This window comes from Pan paniscus, chromosome X, assembly GCF_029289425.2.
Source record: "Pan paniscus chromosome X, NHGRI_mPanPan1-v2.0_pri, whole genome shotgun sequence".
NCBI classification, from domain to species: domain Eukaryota; kingdom Metazoa; phylum Chordata; class Mammalia; order Primates; family Hominidae; genus Pan; species Pan paniscus.
In genome coordinates, this window is record NC_073272.2 from 131,233,282 (window position 1) to 131,258,581 (window position 25,300).

Below are 25,300 nucleotides of genomic sequence, written 5' to 3' on the forward strand. Positions count from 1 at the left end.
AGGGCATTAGAAAACATAAATTTAAAGAAGACACCATGTGCAATAGCATCAATAACTATAAACGAACTAGGGATAGGCCGGGATCGGTGGCTCACGCCTGTAATCCCAGCACTTTGAGAGGCTGAGGTGGGTGGATGACCTGAGGTCAGGAGTTCGACATCAGCCTGGTCAACATGGGGAAACCCTGTCTCTACTAAAAATACAAAAAAATTGGCCAGGTGTGGTGGCAGGCATCTGTTATCCCAGTTACTTGGGAGGCTGAGGCAAGAGAATCACTTGAATCCGGGAGGCGGAGGTTGCAGTGAGCTGAGATCGCGCCATTGCACTGGGGCAACAAGAATGAAACTCCGTCTCAAAAAAACAAACAAAAATAAATTAACTAGGAATAAAAGATGTGTAAGACTTTTCATTTGAAAATCATATAAAATTGCTAAGTAGGCCGGGCACAGTGGCTCATTCCTGTAATCCCAGCACTTTGGGAGGACTAGGCAGGCAGATCACCTGAGGTCGGGAGTTCGAGACTAGCCTGACCAACATGGAGAAACCCCATCTCTACTAAAAATACAAAATTAGCCAGGCGTGGTGGCACATGCCTGTAATCCCATCTACTCGGGAGGCTGAGGCAGGAGAATCGCTTGAACCCGGGAGGTGGAGGTTGCAGTGAGCCGAGATCATGGCATTGCACTCTAGCCTGGGCAACAAGAGCGAAACCCTGTCTCAAAAAAAAAAAAAATTACTAAGTAATAGTAAAGAAGATTGAAATAAATGCAGACACCATGATCAAACATAGGAAAATGCAGTATCATAAAGGTATCAGTTCTATGACAATTGATTTATTGGTTCAGTACTACTCTATTTATCATTGCAAAATGTCAGTCTTTTTATGTTTTAGTGCTTTTCACTTCAAAAGCGCACTTCTCTGATATTAATATTGGTACTGCTACTTTCCTTTGGTATGATATTTATTTGCCCCAACCTTAATTTTCAAAACTTCCTATAATTCTTGGCTTTAAGTGACTTAATTTTTAAAAGCACTGTATAGGGTTGTTTTCGTTATTGTTTTGCGTTTTGTATTTTAGCCCAATATAATGACTTCTGTCTTTTGAGGAGATAATTGTGTCCACTCACGTTTACTGTAATGAAGAAAACACTTAACTTTATTCCTGCCTTCCTACATTACGTTTATTACTTTTTTTCCACTTCATTTCTGATGTTTGAGTTGTTGATTATATCTTTTTACCAATTGTTAATTTCCATTAATAGTTACCTTCATTTCTCCATGTCTACCAATAGCCACATATTTTTCTAATGTTGCCCGAAACAAAGTACTATAAAGTCCCCCAAAGCACACTATTTCTTAGCTCAAGGTACCTAATATTCTTCCTCAAAACTAACCCAAGATGTTGTGTCCATTAAAATATGTATTCCAATTCGTCCTTTTATATTTTCCCCACTTAAAAGATTTGTTAAAATTCTTTAATATTTTTATTCTGTACTCATGTTATGTCCTTTGCAGTATAGTCCCTCAATTATGACTATTTAGAGTGCTTATGTCTTCCATTTATAAAGAGTGTAAGGTCTTTATTCCTGTTTCTCCTTCTTCATCCACTTCAGTTCTCTTTTCTGGAATATTCACTTGGCTAGATTTCTTTTTTTTCTTTTTTTTTTGAGGCAGAATGTTGTTCTGTCACCTGGGCTGGAGTGCAATGGCGAGATCTCGGCTCACTGCCACCTCTGCCTTCCAGGTTCAAGTGATTCTCCTGCCTCAGCCTCCCGAGTAGCTGGGATTACAGGCGCCCACCACCATGCCAGGCTAATTTTTGTAGTTTTAGTAGAGACGGGGTTTCACCATGTTGGCCAGGCTGCTCTCGAACTCCTGACCTCAGGTGGTCCACCTGCCTCAGCCTCCCAAAGTGCTGGGATTACAGGCGTGAGCCACCGCGCCCGGCCATGGCTAGATATTTATTCAAGTATTACCTTTATACAGGATATGTGGATGATATATTATCTGAAGGTTTCCATATGCACAAGGAACTTCTGTTCAGCCTGACTGATGAATAATTTCTTGGCTGGAGACACACAACGGTTATGTTGTATTCTCTCTCTCCTAATAGTCTATAGATGTTATTCCATTGATACTTGTTTTCCAGTGTTGCAGAGAAGTCAGAATGGAGTCTCATTCCAATATTTCTTTTGTAAGTTTTAATTTTTACCTGGGAAGATTATAAGGTGACTTTTTAATAATTCTAGTATTTTACCAACATATGCTTAGTGCATATCTTTATTCCGTTCTATACCACAGTGAGACTCTACAATCTGGGCCTTCTTCAATTGTGGGAAGTTTTCTTCTACTTGTTGCCTTAAATTTTGCCTTGTTTATTCTGTTTTTTCCCTATTGTAACATCTTTTAGTAATATGTTAAAACCTTAGATCTTTAAGGTTATTAACTTTTCCTTATTTTTCCCATTGCTTTATTTTTTCCTTTGTTTTGAGATATGTTATGCAGTTGATCCTTCTAGCCTGTCATTCAATGTCAGTTGATCTCCCTTTCAAAACTTTTCCTAATGGTTTAGCATTTTCCTAAATAAAGGCTTTTGGGAGGCATCTGAATCTTAATAATTTCATATTTGTTTTTTAATTCAAGTTGTCATTTTTCTCATCTAGCTACTGTATTTGCTGATTCAAAGGTTGGCTTGTTCACAGGCTGTTAGGGGCCTAAGGCTGCTTATGCCTCTTAAGTGGGCTACAATTTATTTTGTTGGAGTTACTAAGTAACAAGTAGCTGAAATTCCACAAGTGGTAGAGTATAAAGTGTTCTTTACTCCTGTCAGCTACTGGAATACCACCATCAAGGACAATAGCTAACAAATATCGAACACTTAACCACATACCAGGGAATATTCTAAGGATCTGAATACAAATTCATATATTTATTCTTTACAACATCCTTCTAATGTAAGTGGTATGATTCTAGCCACTTACTTAACGAGGACAGATAGCAAATAAAGTTTTTTTTGTATTTGTTTTTTTTGTTTTGTTTTGTTTTGTTTTGTTTTGTTTTGTTTTTTGCGACACAGTCTTGCTCTGTTGCCCAGGCTGGAGTGCAGTGGTGTGGTCTCTGCTCACTGCAACCTCCGCCTCCTGGGTTCAAGCGATTCTCCTTGGGTTCAAGCGATTCTCCTTCCTTAGCCTCCTGAGTAGCTGAGGTTACAGGCACCTGCCACCATGCCCAGCTAATTTTCTTTTGTGTTTTTAGTAGAGACGGGGTTTCACCTTGTTGGTCAGGCTGGTCTCGAACTCCTGACTTTGTGATCCGCCCGCCTCAGCCTCCCAAAGCGCCGGGATTACAGGCATGAGCCATCGTGCCCAGCTGCAAAGAAAGTTTAAATACCTTATGCAAAGTCACAGAAGAATAGTTAGAAACAAATTTTAAAATCGGATTAGTCAGGCTTCAGAATTCACATTCTTAAGATCTAGGTTAGGCAAACTGTCAGCTCACTTCCAAGGCACTTTGAGGAAGCCTCCCAACTTTTATTGGTTTTCTTGCATTCTCCAAGTCTCAGGTCCAGGGAGGACTCAGGTAACAAATTCAGTTCTATCTTGTATTCTTGGCATAGGGGAACAACTGGCAAAAATAAGTCCGACTCAGTTGACCTTCCAATTATTAGTCCACCTGTTTATCAGGCCAAGCCCTTTCCACAATCTGTTCCTTTTCATTGCAAGCTTTAAAAATTCTGGCCAGGTGTGGTGGCTCGCGCCTGTAATCCCAGCACTTTGGGAGGGTGAGGCGGGAGGATCACGAGGTCAAGAGATCAAGACCATCCTGCCAATGTGGTGAAACCCCTTCTCTACTAAAACAAATACAAAAATTAGCTGGGCTTGGTGGCATGCACCTGTAGTCCCAGCTACTCAGGAGGTTGAGGCAGAAGAATTGCTTGAACCCAGGAGGCAGAGGTTGCAGTGAGCTGAGATAGCGCCACTGCACTCCAGCCTGGCGAGCAGCTCAAGGGAGAAATTCCCATAAAGACCCCACTTATCCCTAGCTACCTATAGGCCCAAGGACCCCTTTGGCTCAGAAAAAAAAAGATAAATTAGAGTTGGGAATGTAGAAATATACAGTCACATTCAGGTTCTAATGTTTTAATTTTTAAAAATGCCGACGTTGTTTAACTATATTTATGGGTATATGGGTACTCGTTAAGGCTGTTTGCCAAATATTTCAATTACTCCTCCTAGATACTGTTAAGATAGTGGTATTTGGCTAAGGGATGGAGTCAAAACCATAGATCTGATTAAATAAATACCTAACCTACTCCTGAATTCCTGCCAGAATCCTTTATAGGAGAACATAACCAGGACATAGAGCAAAACAGCCAGATTACATAGTCCATACAGATTAGCCATTTGATACACAGAGAAGTAGAGAAAAATGAAGAGTGGATTAAAGAGGAGAAAATAGAAATATCAGGGAAAAAAATCCAACATACGCTATTATGCAATTGGTGTTTAAAGAAAAAATACATACAGATTATAGTAATACGATAGGTCATTTTGTGTTCACTTATCTGAATTCCATATTTTCTAAATATTCTGTATTGAGTCTATTTCTTTTAATTTTAAATATTTCTACTTATAAATATTTATATAAATAAAAATATTTCTATTTCTTATAAATAAATAGCTATTTTCATATTTTTAAATTATACTTTTGGATAACTAAAGTACAACTGTCAAAATGCTCATACTATAACCAAGAGAAAAAGTATAAAAGAAAAAACATGCAGGACAATGCCCAATTTTTGTAAACATGTATGTGTATATACAAATTAAAATTTATCGGCCAGGCGCACTGGCTCACACCTGTACTCCCAGCACTTTGGGAGGCCAAGGCGGGCCAATCACCTGAGGTCAGGAGTTCAAGATCAGCCTGGCCAGCATGGCGAAACTCCGTCTCTACTAAAAATATAAAAATTAGCTGGTCACGGTGGCACATGCCTGTAATCCCAGCTACTTGGGAGGCTGAGGCAGGAGAATCACTTGAACCCAGGAAGCAAGAGGTTGCAGTGAGCCGAAATTGCGTCACTGCTCTCTAGCCTGGGTGGCAGAGCAAGGCTGTCTCAAAAATAGAAAAAAAAGGCTGGGCACGGTGGCTCATGCCTGTAATCCCAGCACTTTGGGAGGCCGAGATGGGCAGATCATCTAAGGTCGGGAGTTTGAGACCAGCCTGACCAACATGGGGAAACCCCATCTCTACTAAAAAAAAAATACAAAATTAGCCAGGTGTGGTGGCACATGCCTGTAATCCCAGCTACTAGGGAGGCTGAGGCAGGAGAATCGCTTGAACCTGGGAGGCGGAGGTTGCGGTGAGCTGAGATTGTGCCATTGCACTCCAGCCTGGGCAACAAGAGCAAAACTCCATCTCAAAAAAAAAAAATTATCAATATATTTAGGTAAATAAAGCATAAAGATGTGATCAGTGTTTGTCTCAAGACTGTGGAATGATAAATAGGGTGAACATTCCTTTCAGTGTGCCTTAGGAAGTCACGGTTCACACAGTTGTCCAACTTGGACAATAAATTATACAATTATCTAAGGAGGATACACAATGTACATTCTCTACCTAACTGCCCAATTAATTATTTAAAATGTGTTGTTTCTTTATTCATTCAAAGCATCGTGTATGTGAAAATTAAAACATGAATATATGAGGCATAAAAATATAAAAGTGTAAGAAAAGGTCATACGATAAAGTTGATAATGTTTTAACATATTAGTTCAAAACCTATGGAACAGCTTAACTCTGATGTCTTTAAATGATAATAGCTAAATATGAGTATTTATTTTGAACATCAAGTTTGAGCAACTGAAATATTTATTAGTGAGTTCTCCATCTGGAAAGACATTTAAAAAGAAGGATGCCATTTTGGTTACTTTCTAAAATATGTGAGCCAGAAAATGGAGTACGCCATAAGAGCCGGGGAAATGAGCCAGGTCAAAGACTACAACGTCTGATGGAGACAGATAGCCAAGCCTCATACAAGCTTTGGAGTTCCAGCAATATCTTTTCCTCATGCACGGACTCCTTGGGACTTGAACCTTGTATCAGAAAACTTGAAAATGGGGAAAATCCTGCATATCTAATGGTGACCGATGAGGAGATCTATGAAGCTGTAGTAGAGGAAACTGAATTACTGAAAAGAAAAGATGCCTAATGAGAGTGGGTGGTTTTAGGCTTCAGTTTGATTGTATATGGAAACCAAAAGCAAAAGCGCAGCGGTGTGAGCAAGTTTCTTGAAACTGGGCAAGACACAAGGTAGCCATATTTCCTGGTGGCTTTGCCTGTTAGTGGTGGTTTTTTTCAGATGGAATGGGAGGGAGAAGAAGGCCTGGGGGCAGGGTTAGTTGGCTTTTCTGGGCCCATACTGCCATCGCGAGGAAGTAGTTTGACAAAAGCAAAAGCTTCGGGTTTGAACTTCCCTCCTATCTAGCAGTTAAGAAAGATGTAGCAAATTCAAAGCTTCAACAGGGCCTGACCCCAAGATGGGCCTTCTCAACTTCAACTCTTAGGCTTTCCAGGAGTTCAGTCTGGACAAAGGCAAAATCTCAGTGAAGAAGCTGCTAAGTAAGGTACCAGGACTGATGCAGGGCTTTGGTTTCCTCTCACTGTGGGCAGGACTATAGAAAAACTACAGTCTACACACAGCTTCTGGGCATTGGTCTCCTGACCCTGCCCCTTAGACCATGAGACATTTGGGCTGGCACAAGATATCCCTGTACTTTGGGGTATGGGCCCCAATGTTAGTAACGTTAGAATGTGAGGAGGGGGAAATGAATCTCATTCGAGGTGGCATCTAACAGCAGCTGGAGGTCTCAGGGACACCAAAAGTCTGGTGCCTCTGTTGCCTAGAGCAAGAAGGATCTGAGGAAAAGGAGCATGTGTCACTGTGCCAAGTCAATAAATTCCAGAACATCAATAAGAGTGCAGATATACACAACCAGAAGGCCTGGAGGTATTCTCTGAGCCCAGGAGTTAACAGCTATAGTGGCTTTGCAGCATTTTTTTCTAGGGTCCATTGTGAAGGCATACCCACGTGGAGGGATCTGCTCTCATTTCATCTCTCTTAATGGGACAGAAATGGTTTCTTTAGCTTTCTTCTAAGGAAGATGAGGCTTTTAAGGCTCAGGATCTAACTGTTCATTAAGATTAGCAAGTATTGTTCTCTGTGCCTGCTCCTTAGCCTTTTTCTGATGAAGATTCCTTGTAGGCCTGACAAGATATCCTTCAGGGAGTTGAGTACATCAGGACCCCCAGAAAACTTGCCTCTTTAGTACCACTCTTTCGTACCAGGGATGATCTCTGTACATGATCCTTTAGAGAAAATGCTGAGCAGTCCATGAAAACAAGCATGAGTATTTTGATATTCTTTCTTCTGCTCTCTTCTAAATCTATTCCATTTGAATATTTGCATGAGTACGTGTATGTGTGACACTCATGGGTTTGTTGGTATGACTTTAGGCTTCCCCATAGTTTGCAGATCTCCTTGGGTTTTGAAATTTTTCCTTTTCCTTTTCCCTTTTATTATAAGGCCACCGCATGGGTCATTAAATATCCTTCGGATGGTTGGATTTTGTGTTACTTATAAATTTGCCCAAAGATTTTTGTTTTCTTCACCATAAAAAGTGATTTTTTAAAATATCCATATGTAAACAGAGCAATGTATAATTTTCAGAGAAACTGATTCTTACACTGAAGGCTATTTTAAAACCTGAAGGGTATACCTTTGTTTCTTGATTTCCAATGTAAACTTTGCTTGTTACTATTTCAAACGTGGAGACATGTATAACGTTAATACTTGAGGGCATGGCCTTAAAATAATTACTCCAGGAAGGTAGACACAATGAGTATCTTCGTTAGAAGACTGCAAATTCATTCTTTAGAATTCATATATATGCACTCAACTTACAGTAGTCATACATGGAATAAGTAGAGAGAGATAGACTATTTTTTCCTTTGTTTTCTCTTTTTTTTTTTTTTTTTTTTTGAGACGGAGTCTTGCTTTGTCGCCTAGGCTGGAGTGCAGCGGCGGGATCTCGACTCACTGCAAGCTCCGCCTTCCAGGTTCACGCCATTCTTCTGCCTCAGCCTCCCGAGTAGCTGGGACTACAGGCACCCGCCACCATGCACAGCTAATTTTTTGTATTTTTAGTAGAGACGGGGTTTCACCATGTTAGCCAGGATGGTCTCGGTCTCCTGAACTCGTGATCTGCCTGCCTCAGCCTCCCAAAGTGCTGGGATTACAGGTGTGAGCCACCGCACCTGGCTTGTTTTCTTGTATTAGTAAACTAGGATGGTTTGATCCCAAAGAGTCAATAATTTGCTTTAACCCCTAATCAAAGAGGTGGAATATCTTTACTGATGTGGACACTGAGAATGGAATTCAGTCTTTTCAAGGACTTAAGAGGACTACCTGGTATAGCTGAAACATGTGGAGTCAATCTACTAGAGAATAGACCCTTTGCTCCTCCCCACTCTCTGACGTTGCAGAGGAAAGCTGAATGAACCTACTCATCTCTGCACTCCTGTCTCCTATGGGAATGTGACCTTGACTCTGGACAAAGAGTGTGCTCATGTGAAAGGTTAAGTGATGCACACATATTGCCCACCAAATAGTTAAACCAATTGACAATGCTTCCCACCTCACGGGAACTTGTCCAATTCTACAAATGTTCACAGAAACTAGGTGTTATCAGTGGTTTCATGTTCAGTAACTTACTTAGGGATATTTTGAAGAGGTGGGGAATGGTTGAGACTTTGTCATACTGTAATTTACTTGAGTATTGGTGAATTTGAGAACCTCTGCCAATGGACTTTGTTGTTCCATGGCCTTTTTCTTCTGCGAAGTTTGTGCCTGGTTCCTTTTCTCTTTCCTTGCTGAATTGTTTCTCTTTAACTTTTCATCTTGGAATAGCTAATGATCTGTAATGGATGTCAATGGTTGAAGGGCAGTAAACACTGACAAAAAATTGCTTGTAGTTTCCTGTTTTTGCTGTTATTTTTATTATGCCTGAAACAATGAAATTGTTTCCATCGGCAATCAGGCCTGTTAGCCTCTATTAAGTATAGCCAGGTGAGGTGAGCACAACATTCTTGAGCCTGAGGAATTCCTGAGCTGAGGCCACTGCTAGTGCCATCCACAGTTCTGTCTCAACACATTTGTCTACCCTACTTCAAACATACGACCTAGTCAAAATGCAGCTCCAAGGCAGGCACGCTAACCCATCTAGTTCAGGCCTTCTCTTTCGGTCTGTTTTAAGTGAGATCAGGAGATCAGCAATGACCTCTCACCTTCACAAGACATCTGGGATCATTAAGGGATGCTTTACCACATGTCTCCAAGACACTCCTGAGAGTTATTGACCCTTCTTGTCAATTATCTATTGCCTCTCAGCTCTGAATGCATTCTTCAATATATGCTCTAAAATAAATAGTGGGAATTTTCCCCCTGTACTCTGAGCTCCAACACTACTGCCAAATGGGGCTCATATCCCAGGCCCCAGTGTGCTAGAGGACTGTGTCCCAGACTGTCTGCCTCTACAACAAGGAGCAGGGGCAGGAGGCAAATCCTCTAGTTCTTCCTGTACTGGGAGGACACAAAAGCCCCACCTCCAGGACTTCCTATGCATGAATTTCCTGCCTGCTCCCCGGTCAGTTCTGGCCACTTCTACAACTATATCACACCTTTGTCCACAGATTCTAGAAGGTCTGAGAGATGAAGGCAAGGACATCATGCTTGAGGCCAGAAGCCGTCCCAACTTCCCCACAGGTGCAACCTTCCTTGACATCCTGGTTTTTTGGGAGGAATTGTTCATGGCTTGGATTTTCATCAACTGATTTCCTCACGATGGCAGTAGTGCTCCAGAAATGTCAACCAGCCCTGTCCCCAGGGCCTCTTCTCCCGCCCAACGAGTATGAAAAAACGCCAACAAAAGACAAAGGCACATGGAAACAAAACTGTTTCAATTCTTGCCCAGTTTGAGGAAACTTGTTCACACCACTGTGCTTTTGCTTTCTATTTCCATCTTAAATCAAAATGAGTCCTTAACCACCCCGCCCTGGTCAGGCTCTTCCCTTTTCCAGCATTAAATTTCCACCAGATCTTTGGCTTCACAGTTCAGCTCTTCTTCACTCAACATTAGTTCTTCAGCATTTTCTCAATTTATTAAGTTGACTTCTTAAAGTTGAACAAGACTCAGGATTCCAGGATGAAATGGGAGAAGAAAACGCCGTAAGTTCCAGGCCTGGAAAAGGTCATCTCTAGTCACCTGGCATCATGGTCCTTGACGCAGCTTTCTAGGTTACCAGGGAATCTTCCTCCATTTTGTAGGAGACACTAATCTTTTTGTTTGGTGGAAGGCTGTTATTTGGCCGAATTCCTGAGATTATTTTCTTGTAGCCTATATAGCTGTCATTGGTTTGACATGTCATATGTGACATACCAAATGTACCTTTATATTTATTTATTTATTTTCGAGACGGAGTCTTTCACTCTGTCTCCCAGGCTGCAGTGCAGTGGTGCAATCTCGGCTCACTGCAAACTCCACTTCCTGGGTCCAAGCGATTCTCATGCTTCAGCCTCCCAAGTAGCTGTGACTACAGGAATCCGCCACCACGCCTGACTAATTTTTGTGTTTTTAGTAGAGATGGGGTTTTACCATGTTGGCCAGGCTGGTCTTGAACTCCTGACCTCAAGTGATCCTCCCACCTCAGCCTCCCAAAGTGCTGGATTTACAGGCATGAACCACTGGGCCTAGCCTGTTCTTAGGAAACTCTTAATGAAGAAATGTATTAAACAAAAAGGTGAGTTCTTATCTAAAACCAGTTTTCAGATGTAACTTTTCTTTGCACTTTGGTGTATCTATTTTTTCATACACTTAAAAACATATAGTTATTCAGTACATCTGTCATGTGACCAATTTGTCTTTGTAATTATCAATACACTTCTTACAATGCTAAATGTGGAAGTCCAAACACACACACACACACACAAACACACACACACTCCTTTTTCACTTATGTCATTACACTGAATTCACAGGTTTGCATTTTACTATTTTATTTTCCTTAACAAAACAATAGTCAATATACGTTCTTTAAAGTTTGTAAACTGAATCTCCTACATTATTTTCTTAGAGGAAACCAGTTTTAATATTTCTCCATACTTGATTCTAGATGTTTTAGTCAGGGAGGGCTGCCATAAAAGCATCATAGATTTTTAAACAAACTATATGTATTTCTTACAGTTCTGGAGGCTGGGAAGCCCAAGATCATGGTGGCAGCCAATTCAGTTCCTGGCTAGGGTCCTCTTCCAGGTGTGCAGATGGACATCTTCCTGTTGCTCACAAGGCAAAGTGAGAAACCTCTGTCCCTTCATCTCCTTATAGGGGCACTAATCATAATGCAGGCTCCACCCTTATGACCTCATCTAAACCTAACTACTTCCCAAAAGTCTCATTTCCAAATACCATCGCACTGTGGGTTAAGACTTTCACATATGAATTTCGAGGTAACACAAACTTTCAGTCCTTACTAGGTTTTCTTTTTTTTTTTCTTCCCTGTGTGTAAGCATTGTATTTATTATCTCTTGCTATGTAACAAATTACTTCAAACTTAATAGCTTAAAACGACATACATTTTTTTTATCTCAGTTTCTGTGAGTCAGGAGTCTGGGCATAGCTCAGGTAGGTACTCAGCTCAAGGCTGCGATCAAGGTGTCGGTTAGGGCTGGGGACTCATCTGAGGCTCAAGATCCTCTGGGAAGCTCATGTGGTTGTTGGCAGAATTCATTTTGTTGCAGCTATAGAACTCATAATTGCTTACTTCTTTGAGGCTAGCAAAAGAGAAGATCTCAGACCACCAGGCCCTCTTTTCCTGTCCTGAGTAGATCAGGCCCCCCCAGGGTAATCTCCCTTTTGAGACTCTATCATTTTTGCCATATAATATAAAGGAATCAGAGAAGTGATAATCTATCATATTCACAGGTCCCACTCATACTTAAGGAATTATACAGGGAGATGGAATCATCTTAGTATTCTGCCTATATACCACAAGGATGGATGGATGGATAGAGAGATAGATAGATACAGTTTTTAAAGATTTTAAGTCAAAATTATACATGAACACATTTTTCAACATTAGTTATTTGTACAATACTTTACAAACAACATTACGCCATCTCTGACATTCCTCCGAGATTGAAACACTTTTTTTTTTTTTTAAGACGGAGTCTCACTCTATCACCCAGGCTGGAGTGCAGTGGTGCGATCTCGGCTCACTGCAAGCTCCGCCTCCCGGATTCACGCCATTCTTCTGCCTCAGCCTCCTGAGTAGCTGGGACTACAGGCACCCGCCACCACACCGGGCTAATTTTTTGTATTTTTAGTACATACGGGGTTTCACTGTGTTAGACAGGATGGTTTCGATCTTCTGACCTCATGATCTGCCTGCCTCGGCCTCCCAAAGTGCTGGGATTACAGGCGTGAGCCACCGCACCCGGCTGATTGAAACACTTTTAACACTCTTAGCGAATAAGTTTTTACTAGCTTATGTATCCCTAAATAGAATGCCCATATTACCAATTTATAAACTAACCCATACATTCATAATATATACTCTTCCTTCTAGAAGAATATTTCACTTTCTTTGCCCTCACTACACTTCACTAATATCAATATTACTACTTCACTTAACATCCTTCCTTTCTTCCCATCCTCCCAATGTAGCTATAATTGCTTGTGTCAATGTTTAATGCATACAATACTATGACAATGTAAATATCTTGAGATGATCCATGTACTAAATTGTGTTTGCTTTTCTTTTTCTGGACATCTTTCCTCTAGTCTCTGTCCCCTAGAATAATTTACTAGTCATTTCATTTGATGGTCTGTGTACTCATAGTTCATTCAAACACACACATATTCAAGTTGACTAAAATATCTCTCAGGAGTCTCATTCATATTACGGATCTTGATCAATTTAATTTTCCTCGCAAAATTTATCTCAAAATTTTCTGACCTCCTCCAATGTGTCCAGTTTCCCCTATGCCTGGTGCCCCAGCACTTTGGGAGGCCAAGGCGGGTGGATCACTTGAGGCCAGGAGTTCGAAACCAGCCTGGCCAACATGGTGAAACCCTGTCTCTCCTAAAAATACAAAAATTAGCTGGGTGTGGTGGCACGTGCCTGTAGTCCCAGCTACTCTGGAGGCTGAGGCAGCAGAATCGCTTGAACCCCTGGGAGGTGGAGGTTGCAGTGAGCCGAGATTGCACCACTGCACTCCAGCCTGGCGACAGAGCGAGACTCCATCTCAAAAAATAAAATAAAATAAAATAAAATAAGCCAGGCATGGTGGCACATGTCTGTAATCCCAGCTACTTGGGAAGCTGAGGTGGGAGGATTGCTTGAACCTGGGAGGCAGACGTTGCAGTGGGCCAAGATCACACCACTGCACTCCAGCCTGGGCGAGAGAGCAAGACTCTGTCTCAAAAAAAAAAAAAGACTCTTACTATTGATGATACTTAATAATCTGGAATTGTATTTTTAAATATATTAAAACAATAAATGTTTCTTATCTTTTATAAAGCATCCTTTCATGTGAAAAATGTTTTTTAAAAAAGAGGCATGAGCACCCATTCATAAACAGTATGTGGTAGTACAGTAACTACTATTTGCACTTTGGTGTTTATCATCTCAGATCTCTCAATATGTAGAGGAAATCATACATTCCTTTAACCAATATTTATCTAGTTGCTGCCAAGTTCCGGGCACTGTTCTAAGCCTTGGGGATAAAAGAATACTAAATAGGATATTTAATTGAATAGAATCATTTAACTGAATAGAATTATTTAATATTTAACTTAATATAATTCAGTTATATTTATTTACTATATCAGTTATAATATTTAACTGAAATAATTAATATGTAATTGAATATAATATTTAAGTGAATAGAATTATTTTAATTGTGCACACACACACATTTACACATACATGTCTTTATATATATACCTCTATATTTGTAAAATTGTATATAACTTAATGTGCATGCATATATACATAGTACATATAAATATATATATAACAGGTATGTGTGCATAGATATAGGAATATGTGCAAATATTGGTGCATATATTTATAAACTAACACAGTATATACATAAACACAATGTGTGTAGGTAATTGGAACGTCATAAACACTAGTAAAATTGAGTATCTTTTCATTTATTTAATAAACAGCTGGAGTTCTTCTTTTGTAAATTGCCTGTTTAATTCCTTTACCAATTTTGCCGTTGGTTTAAATACGACAGAAACAGAAAGTTTTAAATTTTTTAGTCACAGGACGCTTACGCGCAAACACACATACAAAAAATCATCTTCAACTACTCTATGAGGTCAAATGCTAACTGAGTGAGGAAAGTAGAAGAGGGCGCCAGAATGTTTCTCCATTATGCAATGAATCCCAAGTAATTCTAGACATTCTCCACCAACTTGGGAACAAGAAGTATGGGTTGTCAGGCTTACCAGGTATCCTCATCTGGAGCTTTTTATGAAGAAGTAACAGAGAAGAACAATTGTTATGTATGAGGAGAATCACTAGACTTCAAGGAGTTCAGCATCCTCTGGGAGAACAAATAAAGAGATGAGCACTCCTCCCTTCTTCCCCACCAACCCCACCAAGAGACCTGAGATGACGGCAAAGCTCTATTAGGGGACAGGCCTTGGCTATAGGCGTAACATTTTTTGGCCTCTTAGTGTATGCCTCTGCTCTCTAAGCAGGAGATTTGGCCTTTTTTGGCTCGGCGGGATGGCTCCCAATGCTTCTTCATTTCCCTCCTTGCTCTAAGGCAATGGGGTCCAGACTTTTGCTGTGTATGAGATCCCCCAGCAAGCACAAATGCTGTTATAAGGTATCTCCTCAAATTAGCCTATTTTATGAGTTGTGATGCTGCTATCACAAGGAGCTCAGGTTCTATGGCTCCAGAACAAGGTGAATTGGCCTGAACCATCTTCTGAGGGACAGGGGCAGGAACAGGAGACAATGGGCACAAGCCCTGCACTGGGCCCTGAAAGTTTTCCTCAACGGAAGCCCCACCCGACAACTTCCTGTGCCCGGACTTCTGGCAGCTGTTGGCTCTGTCCGGCCTCGCCAACAACAGGCTTTTACACTTGGATATCACCTTTGTCATATTAGCATCAAGTCTTTGCCCAGACCTCCCGGAATAATTCAGAGAAGTCAGGGAAGCCCAATTTCGGGTCAGGGCCTGTTCAATCTCTCCGCTGAACGGGCGTTTCTAAACCGAAAGACCTCACGGGACGGACGCTTTAATGGCGTAGGGTATTTTAAAACTATTTCCTCACGATGGCAGTCGCGCTCCAGATATGCCAACAAGTACCGCTCCCTAGTCCTTCTCCCGCCCTTTCTGTCCAAAAAAACACCAGCAAGAAAAAGGCGCCAGGAAACATGGCAGCCTTACTTTTGCCCAGTTTGGGACAATCTTATCACGCTGCTGCACTTTTGCTTTTGGTTTCCATTTGAAACGAAACTGAGGCCTTCTCTTTTTAAGAACTGCATTTCCAATAGGTTTAGCCTTCACAGTTGTGTTCTCGCTCACTCAGCATTACATCTCCAGTATTTTCCCAAGTTATCACGTTGTCTGCTTCTGGATTCAAGACTCAAGAATCCAGGCCTAAGCAGAAAAAGAAAATGCTACAAACTCAAGGCCGGGAGGTTATCTCTAAGTACCAAACCACATGTCCTTGCCTGGCTCATCCATCTGTAAGGCTCCCAAGGAATTCTATATTTTCAGGATAGAGATCTAAGTCTTATGTGTTGACTTGTTGGCAGCCATTTGGCTGGAGTCTTAAGAGAAGCGCCCAAGTAGCTCTCATTCCAAGAGTTTTGTCTTGTGATTTCATTTACCATTTGAAGACACTTTCCGATGCCATTAAGTGGTCTCCAATTGCTTCCTACCACTTTATTGGATATGTAGGGACATGTGTGTGTGTGTGTGTGTGTGTGTGTATTTATCTTTATATCTGTATTTACCATTTATCTCTTAGAGATAAGCCTTAAAACCACTTCCTCATTAGTAATTAAGACATGATGTTTGCCAAGGATTCAGAAATAACCATGCACTGATAAAGAGTAAAGCGCTGTCATAAAATTGATTAAGACCACTGATAACTTTTTGGATCATGTCCTCTTACTCCTTTCAATACACACAGAGTTTTATATTTATGTTCATATGTGACAATGAATTTATATTAAAATTGGTTGTTTGTACATGATGGTTTGCCTAGGAGATTGCCACTCCTGATTCTCAGACAGTTTGGCCACATTACATAAAATTTTTGTCTTCATGTTTAGTAATCAAAACACTGCAAAAAAATGTTTCTTGGCTGGGCGCAGTGGCTCACGCCTGTAATCCTAGCACTTTGGGAGGCCGAGGCGGGCTGATTACCTGAGGTCGGGAGTTCAAGACCAGCCTGGCCAACATGGTGAAATCCCGTCTCTACTAAAAATACAAAAAATTAGCCCGGTGCAGTGGCGCGCGCCTGTAATCCCAGCTACTCTGGAGGCTGAGGCAGAAGAACCACTTGAACCCAGGAGGCCGGAAGTTGCCGTGAGCTGAGATCACGCCACTGCACTCCAGCCTGGGCTACAGAACGAGACTTCGTCTCAAAAAACAAACAAACAAACAAACAAAAATGTTTCTTATTGCTCCATTTATTATATAGTTTAAATATGGCATATATAATATATAATATTGCTATACATATATGTGCACATTTATTTCACCTTAATTATAACTTGACTTATACTGGGCATAGTTTTATACAAAGTCTTCTGCACCAACTTACATTAATTGCATGTTTCCATATATCAACATCTATTTTCCCTAGCTGGAAATTTCTTTATACTTGATTGTACAAGGAGGTTTCTCTTCGAAGGAATTATAAAGGTAACATCTGCTGTTGGAAATCTGCTCATATTTTAAGAAATTACAAAGCCAAAAATAAATGGTATCTCAATGAAAACTAGAAGAAATAACTTTTAAAATGTCTTTGCCATACATTCTCTTATCTTCCCTATCCATATATAATGTACATTTTTTAACCTAAAATCCCAGTTACCTTGTATGTCAGACATGCTTTTCTCAGGACAGTTTGAGGTCTTTGGAAACATCATTAACTACTCCTTGGAATATGCAATATTTTTAAGGTTGCTTCTCATATTTTTGCATTTCCTAAAATTAAGCATACCTGTTTACAAAATAACCAGACACATTAGCCTTGTACAAAGAAGTGCAGTGAGGCCACAAGTAATGCCCACTGAAGCAGATAAGGATTTTTAAAATGTGGGTGTCCTGAATACACCTGTTTTCTGTGATCAGTTAAATATATAAATATATTAGGTCTCAAATAGCCAACAAATCAAGTTTTCACCAACAATTTCTTCTGCACATATTTGTTCTGGGTTGACTCTCAAATTACAAATATCTTATCAGCTTCTTGAAAAATCTCTTAGAATACACAATCTATGAAGAACAAATGGAAACACTTTATCACAAATCCCACTTTTTTGAGGCATCCACTATTAGCAGCTTGATGAGTATATTGGTTTAAACATTAGAAAAATGATATATAACTGTTCAATAAGAACTGATGTTATTCAGTGAAATAAATTTAATCTATATCTCATCAATATACTCCCCACATTCCTCAGCACAATGCTAGGTGCGCGCGCACACACACACACACACACACACACTTCCATTTCTTTTCTTCAAATCCATCCTCATTGGTCCCACTACACATAGAATTTGGTGCCCTGAATTCTCAATTCAACACTAGAAAATGAGTACTCTCCAATATCATTAACTTTTCTTGAGGAACAAGATAGTTTTTTATGGTTAAATCTCATAGCATTCTTTTACTGTTGATCAAACCGTAAGAATTATATGCATCTGGAAAAAAATCAGTAAGTGGAACAAATATATAGCAGTAAAGAAATGATACTCTTAAGTTTAATAGATATTCCATTGATGTTTGTTATATTGCATTCTGCTCTTTTTATTATATAATTGTACATGTGTGGGCACATGTGGACAGGTTGTCAGGATTTGGTGACTTTTTACTTACATGATACATGAGGAATATCCTTGCATGATACATGAGGAATATCCTTGCATGATACATGAGGAATATCCTTGCAGCTTGAGTTGCTTCTTTCTATCATAGTTTTCTCAGGTCTCACATCACATAAGTCTCATCATATGTCGTGAAATATGCTTCAGAAAGCTGGATTTTCTGTTAAGTAAAATTTGGAAATAGAATTTCAGAATAGAGCCTTTAAATCTTGCGTGTGTGTAGAAGTGTGTATGTTTTAAAGAAAAATACATCTTGTAATATGTTGTTTTCCTAATTATATATTGAGATGATGCTGGTTTCTTGATTTTTAAAAAACTTGCAAATGTAAGCTTTTCTCATTTTCAACATTTCAAGGCTTTGGACAAGTGTAAGTTAAAACGTGAAGGCAAGTCATTAGAAACATCACTGTAGAAAATTACACACTGTTAGTTGCTTGACTGGGGAACTTTCCAGATAACTTCCTTTCTGCCTATTTGCTTTTCTGAACCAATAGGTTTATGTGTTCAACTTGAATTAATAATGTATGTAATTAAGAGAGAAAGAAAGACTTCATTTTTCATTTCTATTTCCTTGCGATTAGCCAACCAGAATGGTTTGATTCCCGTTACAACATTTCGCATTTTCTTCCCTAAATCAGAGGTGTGGTCATCTCCCCTATTGAGGACTTGGCGAATGGATTTCAATCTTTCCAAAGGCTTTAAAAGACTACCTACTATAGCTGAACTTACTGTAATTGAACTTGGACAATGGATGTTTTGCCCCCTCCCCACCGCCATCCTTGCAAAAGAAATCTCAGCGATCCTCTTTGTCCTCTCCTTTCTACTTTCCTGTGGGAGTTTGGCTGTGCGATCACTTTCAAGAGGTAGTCTCTGGACAAAGGGTATGCTCATGTGAAAGGTTAAATGATTTGGCCTGTTGACCTTCAAAGAGGTGTACCAATTAACAGTGCTTCTCACCTGGTAGGACCTTGTCCAATTCTACAAATCATTACACAAACACTGACATCAATGGATTCCTTTTCAAAGGCTTGCTCGGGGTTATGATGAAGATTTAAGGGCATTATGGAAGAATACAGTGAACTGCAATTTACTTCAGTACTGGTGAATTTGAGACTGTGATAATAGAGGTGCCTTATTCCTTTGCCATCTTTCCTGCTGAGTGGTTTTCTTTTTAACTACATTTTGAAACAGCTTTTGATCTGAGCTGAGTGTCAATGATTGAGTGGTATTGAGAGTTGGCAATAGTTATAATCTCCCATTCCTGGTCACGGTGTCACGTTTGAATTCCTGGGACTCAGCAAGTTGCTGCTGCTTTAGGCCTCTATCCACTCTCTGACCAGATAGTCTCTTAATGTAAACCAAAATGTGTGGGAATACAAAATTCCTGACCCTGAGGAATTCTAGGGCTGGGGCTACCTCTCTGTCACTCACAATTCTAAGTTAAGTTATGGTGCACTGTCTCCACACATCTGGCTTTCCTAGTCTAGCATATGGTCAAGTCAAACTATGACTCAACAGCAGGCAGCCTAACCCATCTGATGCAGGGTTTCTCTCAGTCACCTGCTTAGCTGAAGTAGGCTGAAAAGGTCAGAGGTCACCTTACACTTTCATAAGGTATTTGAGACCATTGAGACATGCTTTCTCAAATGTTTTCAAACCCTTCTTGGCTCATGTCAACCTATAACATCCTCAAGGACAGCTAGACCAAGGCATGAATAGCAGGAAAGTCAATTTCCCCAGGGACCCTATGGTCTTTGTAGTAGTTGCTAAAAACTTCCTAGTAGATGTTATAGCTCCACCCTGGGCAAGTAGAATTCAGGTGGTGACCATATGTTACAGCAGTGCATGAGAATAACATTCCTTTCTCTTCTGTAAGTGGTCAGCCACTGAATCCATCACTGATACACGAGAAAACTCTCACATGCAGTCAATCTTACGAAATTTTTGCCTTTTCTTGCTATGCTATGGGCAAGTGTCCTGAGGGTCCTGATGTGCTCAGCTTTTAGAGGGCTTACAAGGAATCTTCATTAGAAAAAGGCTAAGAAGCAGGCACAGAGAACAATACTTGCTAATCTGAATGAACAGTTAGGTCCCAAGTCTCAATGGCCTCATCTTCCTTAGGGGAAGGCCAATAGCTAAAGAACTCATTTCTGTTCCTTTAATAGAGCTAAGAGTAGGTTTCTCTAAATAGGTAGGCCTTCACACTGGGCCCTAGAAAAAGTGCTGCAAAGCCACGGTAGCTGTTACCTCCTGGCTTCAGAAAATACTTCCAGGTCTTCTGGTTGTGTATATCTGCACTCCTATTGATGTTCAAGGATTTATTGGCTTGGCCAAGTGACACACACTGCCTTCTCCTCAGGTCTTCCTTGCTCTAGGCAATGGGGGCTCCAGACTTTTAGGTATCCTTGAGACCCCCAGAAAGCACGCTGGCTGCTGTTAGATATCATCTGGAATGAGATGTTTCATCTGCACCCTAACATTGCTTACACCTTGTGCCAACCCCCTACCTCATTGTTCAAAGGGCACGGCCAGAGGATATGTGGCCAGAAGTTCCCCCAAATAGGATCTGAGCCATTTGTTTTAGCCCCACCCTCACTGGGTAGATATCTAAGCCCCAATACTTCCTATACTCCACCTGCCTAGTAGCTGTCCCTTCAGTCCTCCCCCGACCCCCCACTTATCAGCTTCTCCCCCAGGATCCTGCCTTTGTCCAGAGCTCCTGGAAGGCTTCAGATTTAAAGTGAAGGGGACCTACTTAAGGCTAGGGTCCACTCAACCTCACAAAAGGCCCAACATTTCTCAGTTGCTAAAACTTGGGGGAGCTCTAACAACTTTGGGTTTGTGTTTTGTCAAACTACATCCTCTTGATGGCAGTATTGCTCTGGAAAAGCTGATTAGCCTTGCCTGGGCACCCCACCCCCAGAGCCCTTCTCCTCTCACCCATTCAATCTGAAAAAAGCTACCAAGACAAAGGAGACAGGAAACAAAGCTGCCTTGCTATTGGCCCTGTTTGGGGGAAATCTGCTCTTTCGAATTTACTTTTGCTCCTGGTTTCCCTCTGAACTCAGACTGAAGCCTATACCACCCAGTTTCATCAGCCATACTTTGTTTAAAGAATCCCATTTCCGATAGCATTAGGAGATATACGTAATGCTAAATGACGAGTTAATGGGTGCAGCACACCAGCATGGCACATGTATACATATGTAACTAACCTGCACATTGTGCACATGTACCCTAAAACTTAAAGTATAATAATAATTAAATTTAAAAAAACAAAAAAATGCCCATTTCCACTCTACCATAGCTTTGTAGGTCTGCTCTTCTTCATTCAACCTTGATCCCCAACAATTTCCCAAGTTATCTGCTTCAGTGGGAAATTCTTAGGGACCTAGGGCTAAGAAAGTGAAGAAAATAATGGAAATAACAGCCTAGAGAAGAACAAATCTAGGCACCAGGCCATGTGACTTGTTTCACTGCCAGGTTCCCTGGGAGTCCTCCATTTTCTGACCTGGGCACTAGGTCTTGTGTATTGAGTTGGGGGCAGCCATGTCAGAACCCTAATAGGAGGGTCCAGATAGATCTCAAGGCTGAATTCCATACAATGTCCCTCTTGGGGTGACACACACACTCCAAACTTACAAAATTCCAGTAGAAAGGAACATGATTTTGTCTTATGGTTCCATCATTCAACATTAAAACACAAGCAAGTTCCCATGCACGTCATTATTTGACTTTTAATGGCTTCCTATGGCTTTATTATATATGTGTGTGCCACTGCTTAAGCTTAGGAATCAGTCTTATGGTGTTTTCTCATAAGTAATTAAGACATGGTGCTTGTAAAGAATTTAGAAAATAACCACGTGCTGATCAAGAACAAAAGCACTGTCATAAAATCTTGTATTAAACACTAATAGCCTTTTGCATATTTACTCCCATTATTTCAACATGCACACAGGTCTATATTTACGGTAATACACTACAATAAACATATTTAAATTAAATTTATATATGCATCATGTTTTAGATGCAAACTTTTCACTGCTCGTTCCTGGGTAACTGAAATTGTCATGAAATATTTGCAAGACCTGGATTTTAGATAATAAAATATTTGCAATGAGCTTCTTGATTGACTAATTCATTAAAGAATGTTAGGTTCTCAATTTTTAAAAAATTTATACACAGGACATAATACCTATAATGCCACCACTCAAGTATCTTAATTTTGATACCTGCCTTACCTAATCATTACTATGCTGACTATATATATATATATATATATATATATATATATATATATATACTAACATTGGAACAGGCACTATGTGCTTATGCCTCAGAACATTAGGGTTTCTTTTGTTTATATTTTTCAAAACTTATACCAAAATTTTATCTTAAAATTTTATGTAAAATCTATAAAGTTGAAACGCATACTCACTCTAACACTGACCATGATTATGCATGATATGCATAATGCATATATATGTATAAGCATTAGATAGATAGGTCCAAGTTACCTGCTTACAGGCCTAGAGGGAAAAGAAAATGATTGCACCTATTATATATATATTTACTTCTCTTTATTTATTTTTATTCAACCTCTGGGAGCATGGACTATCCTTCTCTTTAAAGATAATTGAATGCAAACTGGATATAGTTTTGCACAGTCTTCAACACTACCTTATACCATTTGCATACATGAATGACAATGTATATTTGAGTGCTTGGATTTTTTTTGCATCTTACTCTAGAAGACCTTTCTATTTCAAGAAATTACAAAAGTTACACCCACTGCTGGCACCGTTTAGATTTTAAGAAATTATAAGTAGAAAGTAAACGGTACTTCAATCATAACAAGAAATAGCCACTTAAAAATATCCTTGCCATACATTCTTATATCTTCACTTTGCACAAATAATATACACTTAAAAAATGTTCAAATTCTCTTGTACTTTGAATGCTAAAACAAGTTTTCCTCATTTGTAACTTGAATGCTCTTCAAATCTCATTAAGTATTCTTTAGAATAATGACAGGTTTTAAAATCTTGCCACATGTTTTTGCATTTCTAGAAATAATCATGCTTCTTTACAATGTACCTGCTATAACAGCCATGTATGGAGAAGTGAAGCGAGGTCACAGGTAATGCCACCTCCAGCAGACAAGAACTTTTAAAATGTGGGTTCATCTTCAATCCTCTTCACTCGGTTTTGGTTCTCATCTGTTTGTGCGTGGTCAGCTCTCCTAGCAAAAGTGCTAACCCTTCTTGGTTTGGCGGGCTGATTCCATTTCTCTTCAAGGTCCTCCTAGCTGCAAGCAATTTGGTTGCACCTGGGACCTCCAGCAAGCACATGGCATCCTTTTATAAGCAACCTGGTATTGTCTGGTTCTCTGCAGTGACTCTGCTACCACAAAGGTCCTAGGCCCCAGAGCCTGAAGGCACCACGTGTCAGCCTTTCCCAGACTCTCAGGGGCGGGGAGAGAGACGAATACCCACAGGCCCAGTACTTCGTTGGTTGGTGGCTTCCTCCAGTCCCGCCCATACTGGGAGAATACCAAGACCCCACCCTACAACTTCCTGGGCCTGGACTTCCTGCCAGAGGCCGACTTAGTCTTCCCTCCCCACGGGCCAGTTCCTACACCTGGACCTCACTCTGTCCAGAGCTTCAGGTAGGCCTCAGGAGGTGGAACTAAGATCCAGCTCATGGTCCGAGCCTGCTCAGCCTCTAACAGAATGGAACTTTCCAATATAAGCCCTCTAAGGGATGGGGCTTTTTCCAGAAATTTCCTCACGATGGCAGTGTTGCTCCTGGAATTCTATCCAATACTGCCCCCAAGCCCTCTTCTCCCGCCCGTCCGGTATGAAAAAAAAAATGTGACCAACAGATTAAGGCACCAGGAAATATGGCTGACTTGAGAAACTCGCTCACACTATTGTGATTTTGCTTTTGGTTTTTCATCTGAAATCAAACTGGCGCCTAAACCTACACTCTCATCAGGGGTCTTTTCAGTTCAAGAACTCAATTTCCACTTACCTAGTCTTCACAGTTCTGCTTCTTCTTCACCTAACTTTTTCTCATGGTACTAAATTGTCTTGGTGTATCAGGGGTCAAACCTCAGGGATCCAGGCCTAGAGGGAAAAGCAAATGGTTGCATCTAAGGGCTTGGAGAAGAGCAAATCCATGTTGTTCTTGCCTGACTCACTTCCCAGGTTTCCCGGGAGTCCTACTCCATTTCTGGCCTAGGCACTAGGCCTGTGTGTTGAGGGAGAAGCAGTTGTCTGGAACCCTAAGCTAAGTGTCTAGATGGTTCTCAAGACTGCGTGCTATACAGTGCCCATTTGGAAGGATACACAAACTCAAATATGTATAAATTCCAGTCAGAGGAGACTGATACAGTCTGATAGTCAAAATAATTTAAAATCGGAACACAGGCATGTTCCTATGTTCTTATATGACTGTCAATGGTTTCCTGTGACTTTAGTGTGTATATGCTTATCACGTAGGGGTCAATCTTATGGTATTTTATCTTACGTAATTAAGACATGGTGCTTGCAAAGGATTTGCAAAGGATTCAGAAAAGAACCATGTGCTGACCAAGAGTAAAGCACTGTCATAAACAGTACCTATTAGTAATACTGATAAACATCTGGATTATGTTTTGTGAACTAAAAAGTGTCTGAGACAGGTCTCAATAGTTTTAGAAATTTATTTTGCAAGTTTAAGTACACGCATGCCTGGGAGATAGGTCCATGCCTTTCTTCAAAGATGATTTTGAGGGCTTCAATATTTAAAGGGGAAAGGGCAGATACTGGGGAAAGGGGAAGAAAATTTGAAAAGATGTGGGTAGATAAGAGGCAAAGGGTAGCATTCTTTTGAGTCTTTGATCAGCCCTTCATAGGCGAGATGAGGGTAGAGGAATAGTCACGTACACATTCATCTAGCTCAGTGAATCTGCATTTTTTACATAGGATAAAATAAACACAGGGCAGAGGAAGCAATCAGACATGCATTTGTCTCAAGTGAGCAGAGGGAAGACTTTGAGTTCTGTCTTTTGTTCCATACCTGTGAGGATAAGCCAAAATTTACATTGTCAGGGT

General features: G+C 40.4%; 1 long non-coding RNA gene across 2 annotated transcripts; it reads right to left on the bottom strand.

The window, feature by feature from the left end:
- Nucleotides 1-1,264: 1,264 nt before the first annotated feature.
- LOC100988117 (uncharacterized) lies at nt 1,265-24,045 on the bottom strand. Of its 2 annotated transcripts, none has more exons than XR_008622755.2 (3): nt 23,301-24,045; nt 18,196-18,363; nt 1,265-3,370 (listed from the first exon to the last, which is right to left on the bottom strand). It is a non-coding gene; the product is annotated as an uncharacterized LOC100988117 (long non-coding RNA). The 2 variants fall into 2 exon arrangements; XR_611066.5 differs by lacking the exon at nt 1,265-3,370 and adding an exon at nt 16,454-17,591.
- Nucleotides 24,046-25,300: the final 1,255 nt, after the last annotated feature.